Source organism: Sorex araneus, chromosome 8 (genome assembly GCF_027595985.1).
Source record: "Sorex araneus isolate mSorAra2 chromosome 8, mSorAra2.pri, whole genome shotgun sequence".
NCBI classification, from domain to species: domain Eukaryota; kingdom Metazoa; phylum Chordata; class Mammalia; order Eulipotyphla; family Soricidae; genus Sorex; species Sorex araneus.
In genome coordinates, this window is record NC_073309.1 from 18,179,160 (window position 1) to 18,187,627 (window position 8,468).

Below are 8,468 nucleotides of genomic sequence, written 5' to 3' on the forward strand. Positions count from 1 at the left end.
ACCTCTACACTCCTCTCTGCTGCAAATTGAAAATACTAAAAGTGTAAGTGTGTGTGTGTGCACATGTGTGTGTTTGTGTGCGCACATGCATGCATGCATGCACACGTATGCATGAGCCTTTCAGACAGTGCTTAGGAGACCTGGAAGCACACCATTATGCTTCTCAGCCAGACTGGTTAGTAGTCCAATGTGAGTGTCCAAGGACGCAGAGCTCCTAGAGCCTTATGGTTCTAGACATTACCTGGGTCACACGGGCAATGTCCTGAAGCCCATTGGATCATACGTAGAAGTGTTCTGGAACTACTAGTGTTCTACCCAGTGATGCTCAGTAGATATATGATGCTGGGAATTGAACTGGTGTTGGACATATGCAAGACATGAGCCCTAAGGGTTTTACTATTTCTTTAATCCTGAGATTCTGTACTTTTTCCAGTCTTTTCCATCTAACAGCAATTAGCAATAGTACAGGCCTAAGATACAAAAGGGTCACCTTCCTAAACGTCAGGAAGTCCTGAAATGGCCCTTGACTTGACACTAACCTTACAGCTAGAATTGAAGAGCAGGGCTGCTTGATCAAGGACAGAGCAGAAGATACTAGCTGCAGAGTCAGTTCTGCAGTTCTCAGTTTGACCATGAAAATGGAAAGACTTGAATCTTTAGTTCCAAACTATTCCCCAATCATTCTAGCCCTGCCTACCCAAGGACCCATGCAGTGACCCAAAAGTATTCCAGCAAAGGACCTGACAGGAGTTTCATTTATCTGTGCATCTTATATAAGACTTCCTCTATGATAACCCACCTGTGGACCCTGACTTAAACACTGGTATCATTGCCATTATTTTAGAGACATTGGAGACAATCCACTTAAAATAAGTCAGTTATGGAAATTAAGGATAATAATAAATGAATAAAAAAGTGAAAAATTCTATGTGCACTATAAATAATAGCAAGTGAACTAATATTTGCATCATGAGAATCCAGAGAAAGAGAAAAGGGCAACAGTCTACATTAAGAAATAACAACCAATAATTTCACAAATGATGGGAGAGGATTCTCTAGTCATATACAAGAAGCTCAAGGAAACCCAGGCAAGATGAATATAAGGGAAAAGTGTTGAGAGAGGAAAAAAAGACCTAACAACAAAAGAAATTATGTATCTCATAACTTTCCTTAGAAATGAAGAGATAGAGGGCTGGAATAATAGTATAGTGGATAGGATGTTTGCTTTGCATGCTGCTGGTCCAAGTTTGATCCCCAGCACCCCAAATGGTTACCTGAGCCTTGCCAGGAGTGATCCCTGAGACCAAGTCAGGAGTAATCCCTCAGTACCACTGGATGTTACCCAATCCCCAGCCCCAAAGAAATAACTATATAGAAATTTCTAGCCAAAAATCAGACAAAAATACCTAAATACACCTCCCTCCCCCATAAAGAAAATTTATGGTATATGGGAAATGGAAGAGTTGCACATTAAGGTAAAAATAGGATCCTTGAGGGATGAAGCAATAGCATAGAGGTTGGCATTGCAAATGGCTGACCAGGAGCTAATCCTCTGTACTCCGTACATGGTAGAGCCAGGAGTAAGTCTTGAGCATCTCTGAGTGTACACCGCTCAAATTTGGATAATTATAAAGAAAAAACTTAATATTGAATTAAGAGTAAAATGTAAGGCCTGAAATGATGTAACTTTTAAGGAGAAAACATAAAGATGGACTCCCTGACATTAGTTTAAGTAAATGTGGCAATAGCAGGTTAAAAAGACTTCTGTCTTGTAAAAGAAATAGCATAAAGAGAAAGAACTCTATGGAATTGGAGAAAATATTAGCAAATCCAATGTATGCTAAGGGATTAGTGTAAAAATATTAGAAACTCATACATTTCAGTAGATTCCTAGAAGTCTGTGTAAATCAACTTTGTTTCCCATCTATAAAAGTAAGAATATATTGTAAAATGCATAGACGTATGTTGCGTAAGAAAGGAGAATTCTGTGATCTGATTAATAGTTGAAGTAATACTCAAATACCTTTAGTTCGCAGGTTAAAATGTCATTTACTCAAATCTTTCCTGAACAGAGATTTGTTAACATGTTCTATTTTATTTTTATATTAATTTCTGTTAGGAACCAGAGTGATAGTATAGTGGGTAGGCCATTTGCCTTGCACGCAGCTGACCTGGATTTAATCCCCAGCATCCCATATGGTCCCCGAGCACTGCCAGGAATGACTCCTGAGTGCAGATCCAAGAGTAACCCCTGAGCATCAGTAGGTGTGACCCAAAAAAGCCAAAAAAAAATCTCTGTTATAAAATTAAGCATGCTGGCAAGTATGTGTGTATTGCCTCAATGATAAGATAACCACACTATTAAATGGGATCCATGTCTATTTCCATATTGAATGCTGGACTCAAACACATGTTTTGGCACTTGAATTATTTGTTGCTGAGTGTCTATTCCCAGAGGTCATTTGGTAGCCCTGCCACTTTGTCAGAAATAAAGAATAAATCTCTTTCAGGTAATGCTGACCTTAAGTCCACAGCATATCAGTCTAAATGATGAATCTTTCTAATGTTTTTAGTGAAAGAGCAATCAAGCATCATCTTATGAAAATTTCTGACGCTAAATAGTAGGAAAAGAAAGTCAAGTCAGGGATTGTTCTGGAAATGGGACAGAGTTCCTCAACAACTTCTTCAAACGGTGCAAGAAAATTAAAAGTAGCAAATCAATGTGAAACGCTAATGGCAGAAAACTTGTTTCTTCATAAAGATAAATAGGCTGCTGCCATACTGTCTCTAAACTCTAAGACCAATATATGTGGAACATATCTAACACACCTTGAAGAGCTGAAATATAGAAGAAAAAAAGTGGATGTATCTTATTCAGGTATGCTTTATGATATATAACAGGGAGGAAGTCATTCTGTTTATTTATATCAGAAACTGGAGTTTGGTAACAGTCTTCTCTTGGAGGCAATTCATTCGTACTTCCCTGCATTAGGAGAGCATTGCAAAATTTGGCATTAGAAATGTTTTGAGAATTTGATTTATGATGAGATTGCAGCAATTAAATATGTTCTATAAAAAGCCAATAGCTAAGGATTTTAAATACTGAGAAATAAAGGAAATTTGTTGAAATGATTATAAAGGTGTGAAGAGGAGGAATTAGATGAAAGAGGTTAGTGATGGTCTTACCTGGAAATAAATGTATTCTAGCAGCTATACTTCCTGGGTATATTTCTTTTCAAAGGCTACTGTAACAAAGTACAGCAAATGAGATGACTATAAACAATAGAAGAATTTTGGCTAATGATCCTGAAGTAAAATGCATTTATCTGCAGGCCAGTTTCTTCAGGGCAATGCTCTAGAATAAAACATATTTCATTCTCTTTCTCTTAGCCTCTCCTGTAGACTGCTATCTTTTGCATTCTTTCCTTAAATTTTCCTAATTGTAATCTTTGAAAAGTGTCTTGACATGACATTGTCTATGTCTGGGTTTTCACATCATCATGGTAAAAGAACAATGATCATATTGAATTAAGGACCCACCCTATTCCAGTATGATTTCCCAAGTAGCTATCTTTACAGTTTCCTAGTTGACAAAAAGTTCACATTTTGAGGCACTAAGAGTTAAAACCTCAGCAGTTATTTAAAGAATGGGCATGAGAAACTTTTGAAACTAGGTTTACCTGATCAAAACAATCATTGTCAAGAAAAGAAACACCTTGTAATAAATGTCTCCATGGGAAAACTATACTTTTGTTGGCTAAATCAAAAGTTATTTAATTTTACAATTGGGAGGATGAGAATTCACACCCTGATTTGACCTTCTCCTTGACTTTGTCTCACGTCCTCACTGACAGGTGTGTCTTGAATTCTCTAAGATATTGTTCATTTACCACTAAGATTTTCTATTTTATTGATATGTTTGTACTAGAACAGTTTTTTATTTTTTTAGCCACTTAAAATTATGTTAGAGAGGGGCTAGAGTGATAGCACAGTATGTAAGGCATTTGCCTTGCACGTGGCCAACCCAGGTTAGATTCCCAGCATCCCATATGGTTCCCCCCAGCACCACCAGGAGTAATTGCTGAGTGCAAAGCCAGAGTAACCCCTGTGCATTACTGGGTGTGACCCAAAAAGCAAACACAAAAACAAAAACAAAAAAAAACACGTTAGAGAAATGATAATGCAATAGCATGTTTGTGCTGTTTTTCTATACAGAGATTCATCTGCAGAGATTTCTGAGATTCAGGAGACCCAGGAGATATGGGAGTTCATCATAGTGCCAGGACTCAAAGTCAAGGAATAACAGTATCCTTCATTCTTTTCTAAATAGAAAATGTCAAATACTTGTAGTTACTGCTGTCTCAAGCATGATCTCATCTCTCCAATGATGCATTCACTACATACATATTGGGTAGAGACTAGTATTATCTTCAGTGCTGGTGGTTAAAATCTCAGAAGTACCAGCCCTTTGAAATAAACATTCTAGTTGGAGAATGAAATAATATAAATAATGGAATGAGTAAATATGACAAAATGACACCATGGTGCCATTCTCGGTCTCTGAAGAATAAATAAAGTTAATATAATCAGAATGGCTGAGCTTTGCTATAGAGATGTCAGGAGCTCACTCTAAAGATGTGACATTTAAACTGAAGTCCGAACAATGACAAGTCAGTCACAAAGGAGGTTTTCCAGGAAAAGGAACAAACCAAGTGGGGCTGTCCATGTGCCAGAAGAGAAGGAAGTTGAGTCAAAGTTGGCATTTCATGATTTTTTAGAATATTTGTTCCAAGCTGAAGTTTTAAAAGAGTGAAGCTGTAGGTGCTATCAGACTAATATTAAGTCTGGAATGGTTTATAGACCCATATAAGACTATGCATTTGGGTTGAGAAAAGCAATGTTCATAGCAAGAAAAGTGTTTCAGGAGAAACTCTGGATTGCAGAGAAATTGTGGCCACTATGATTAATGTGTGGGTGGATCTGAGTTACAGAAGGATGACAATGCCAGACTGTCGTGGCTTTCATTTGAGACCCATTTCCCACTTCCATTTATCATCCACAAATTATGGGGGAATTAGCATAGGACACAGGCAGAAGAAGAGTACTAAATCTAAAAGACCTCTCGGAATGACTTTACCAGCCAAAGAAAATTGGGATATGTCATGGTAAACGGCAGAGGTTAAATTTTTTACCTTTCCTCTCACTGATGATAATTATATGTCATAATGCATATTGTAATTGTGGAAGTGCCAAGCCAGATGACCTAATAGATATTTTCAATTTGTAATTTCTTAGCTGCAAAATTAAAGTATTAATCAACCTAAAAGCCTGCTAGTCTGGTTAAAGGTTGACTCTGCACTGAGTGGCCAGCAATAATCAGGCTGCCTTTCTCTTCTTTTTTTTTCTCTCTTTTTTTGATGTCCTCTGCACAATTCCTCTGAAAGCACCTGTGAGATCTGTCGGTTCAGATCACCCATTTTCATTCCACTTTTTGTGGGTAGTGGGTTCTCACTGAAACACTGCATATAGATGTAGTACAGTGAGAATCTACACAAGAGGGGTAAAGGTAAGTTTCAAACATCATATATACCCAAATTTATGACTTATTTTTGAACATTTTAAGGTGTTAGGGAAACATTTATTTTATTATTCCTTACTGGAACATAGTATACTATTACCACATATTGATGAATTGCTTCCATTGATGTGAGCAACTCTGATTTATAAAAAGATGCAGTAAAATATGTAAAGTACAAACTATTGTTTTCAAAACAAAATAAAAAACTATATTTAATTAAAAACAGACAAATGGATGGGTGAGATGATAATTCACAGACATGCTATAGCATGTTAGTGAACTAGCAGCAGAGAAAGTTGAAGAAAGGAGTATTACTTTGTCTTGTAAGAACCAGAACTGAGGAACTCCATAATCGTCTGACTCAATATACCATAACTGTGATTAGAAATGTAGGCGATGGAACTGAGTGTTGAAAATAGGCAAAAGTATATACTTTTTGTGACATTTTCAGCAGTTTTTCATAACAATACAAAATAAATTATTTCAGTTCTGCTTTAAGGCAGGGGTCGGGGTTCAGGATGGAAACATCCAGAATATGGTGTTGGCAAGGTGTAAAGGTGATGGGATTGGTGCTTGAATATTAAATGTATAAAATATTGTGAACTACTTTATAAGATCTGTCACTATCATCACATGCTCATTGATTTGCTCAAATGGGCACAATAACGTCTCCATTGTGAGACTTGTTGTTACTATTTCTGGCATATCGAATATGCCATGGGTAGCTTGCCAGGCTCTGCAGTGCAGGCGGGATACTCTCGGTAGATAGCCGGGCTTTCCAAGAGGGGCGGCGGGAATCGAACCCAGGTCGGCCGCATGCAAGGCAAATGCCCTACTGCTGTGCTATACACAACAACATTTTTTAAAGGATATGTGGATAAACTTTCATTATCTGTATTACAAACCATAAGGCCCAAAAGGGAAGAGAAAGAGAGAATGGGAGGAGGAGGAAGAGAAGGAGGAAAAAGAGAAGGAAGAGAAAGAGAAAGAATAGGAGGAGGAAGAGAAAGATGAGGAGGAATTGGAGGAGAAGGAGGAGGAGGAGGAGGAGGAGGAGGAGGAGGAGGAGGAGGAGGAGGAGGGTTGCCTGTCATGATGGGGAGGGGGAACTGGGGACACTGGTTTTGGGAAATGTACACTGGTGAAGTGACAGGTGTTGGAATATGATATGATGAAAACTCAGCCATGAGTAACTTTGTAACTGTGTTATCTCATTGTTATTCAATCCAGAACATGTAGATGATGGGTACTCCAGGGATCTTCTAAATTCTCCATTTAAGGTCCCTGTCAATGGTGGCCAGATATAACATTTCAGCTGGTTTATTCTTTGTACCTAGGAGTTATCTGCAGAGATTTCTTGTGTGTGCATGGTAAACTTGGATCTAATTCAAATCTCGGATCCTTGGCAATCTTTAGAGCGACTCAATTCTTTGGCCCCAATTTTTTAATTTCAACTTTTATAGTTATACAAGGGATATACTTGGCATATACACAGTCCATAACTGATTCTAAGTCTATTGTGACTTTACCGGAAGGAAATGTTGATAAAACTGGTAAACTAATATCAACCAGAAATGTGGTATATCCAGCCCAGATGTGTAATATAGTTGGAAAATAAGCAGAAAGTGATTTTTCTTCCCTTCAGTTCACTGGTCTGTTTATTTGCTTTCTTATTAGATTTTAATCTATCCCTTTCTTTCTGCCTCTGGTCTCTGAGACTGTTCATTTTCCTCATAATCTCTCATTTTCTTTTTTTTTTTGTTTCTCCTGTTCACACTACTGTAGTCTTCCAGACATGTTTCTGGCAAAGGGGAGATGAATTAATTTTCAATAATGTGAAATACTTTTCAGTGCATATTTCTCTTCTTTTTGTTATATAGACTCTAATTTGTCTCCTTTTTGAAAATTAGCTAAGTTTAATTAGCTTATTTGATTTCATTTAGAAAACATGTACTGGAATTCTGAGACCAGGGTCTTTTTTTTTGTTTGTTTTATATATGACCCTACTCTTGTTTCATGATTAGGATACTCAGATACTCCCTCCTAGAACCAGTTGCCTTTCAGTAAGAAGTCACAGATAGTCTGGGCACAGACCTCCTCACCCCTGATAGTTTTTGTTTGCTTTGGGGGTCACACCTGAGAATACTCAGGGGTTACATCTGGCTCTTCTCTCATGAATTACTACTGGCAGCATTTAGGGGACCATATGGGATCCTGGGGATTTAACCTGGAATAGCGATATGCAGGCCAAGCACTCTATGTGCTACAGTATTTCCCCAGCCCTTGTCCTCTTATTCTAAGAGAAGAAAAAAAAATTGGTAGTCATTTTTGCCTGGGAAAAAATAGAGGCAGGTACAGAGAGAGAGAGAGAGAGAGAGAAAGAAAGAGAGAGAGTGTGTTTGTGTGTGTGTGAGAGAGAAAGAGACAGTGAGAGAGCTATAATTTTTTAAAATTTTTTCATGCCTTAGGTTGTGACCTAATAGCGTATTTATCAGAGCTCATAGTCATGAATACCAGTAATCCTCTCTCCAGCAAACATTAATCACCTCTGTCTTTATTAGTAAACTTCTTTACAGTTAATTACCCTAAACCCAGTTCTACCCTCAACTCCCAGAAATCGTCTACGGATGTTGTCTGTGAGATTTTCCAAGTAGATAATTAGGCTAATCCTAATTCAGGGGTATCCGCTACACTTGCCTGTATGAAAAAGAACTTTTTGGAACTGTATGCTTTAATTTCATTTTTTGATCAAAGCACCATGATTTACAAAGTTATTCATTACTGAATTCCAGTCACACTGTGTTCCTACACTGATTCCTTCACTAGTGTCTACTTCCCTATGCCAAGGTCCCAAACTTCTCTCCCACCATCTGAGCCTGCCTCTGTGTCA

At 37.8% G+C, this 8,468-nt stretch overlaps 1 pseudogene; it reads right to left on the reverse strand.

Annotated features, from left to right (window-relative positions):
* Nucleotides 1-6,795: 6,795 nt before the first annotated feature.
* On the reverse strand, nucleotides 6,796-7,313 carry LOC129406783 (rRNA-processing protein FCF1 homolog; annotated as a pseudogene).
* Nucleotides 7,314-8,468: the final 1,155 nt, after the last annotated feature.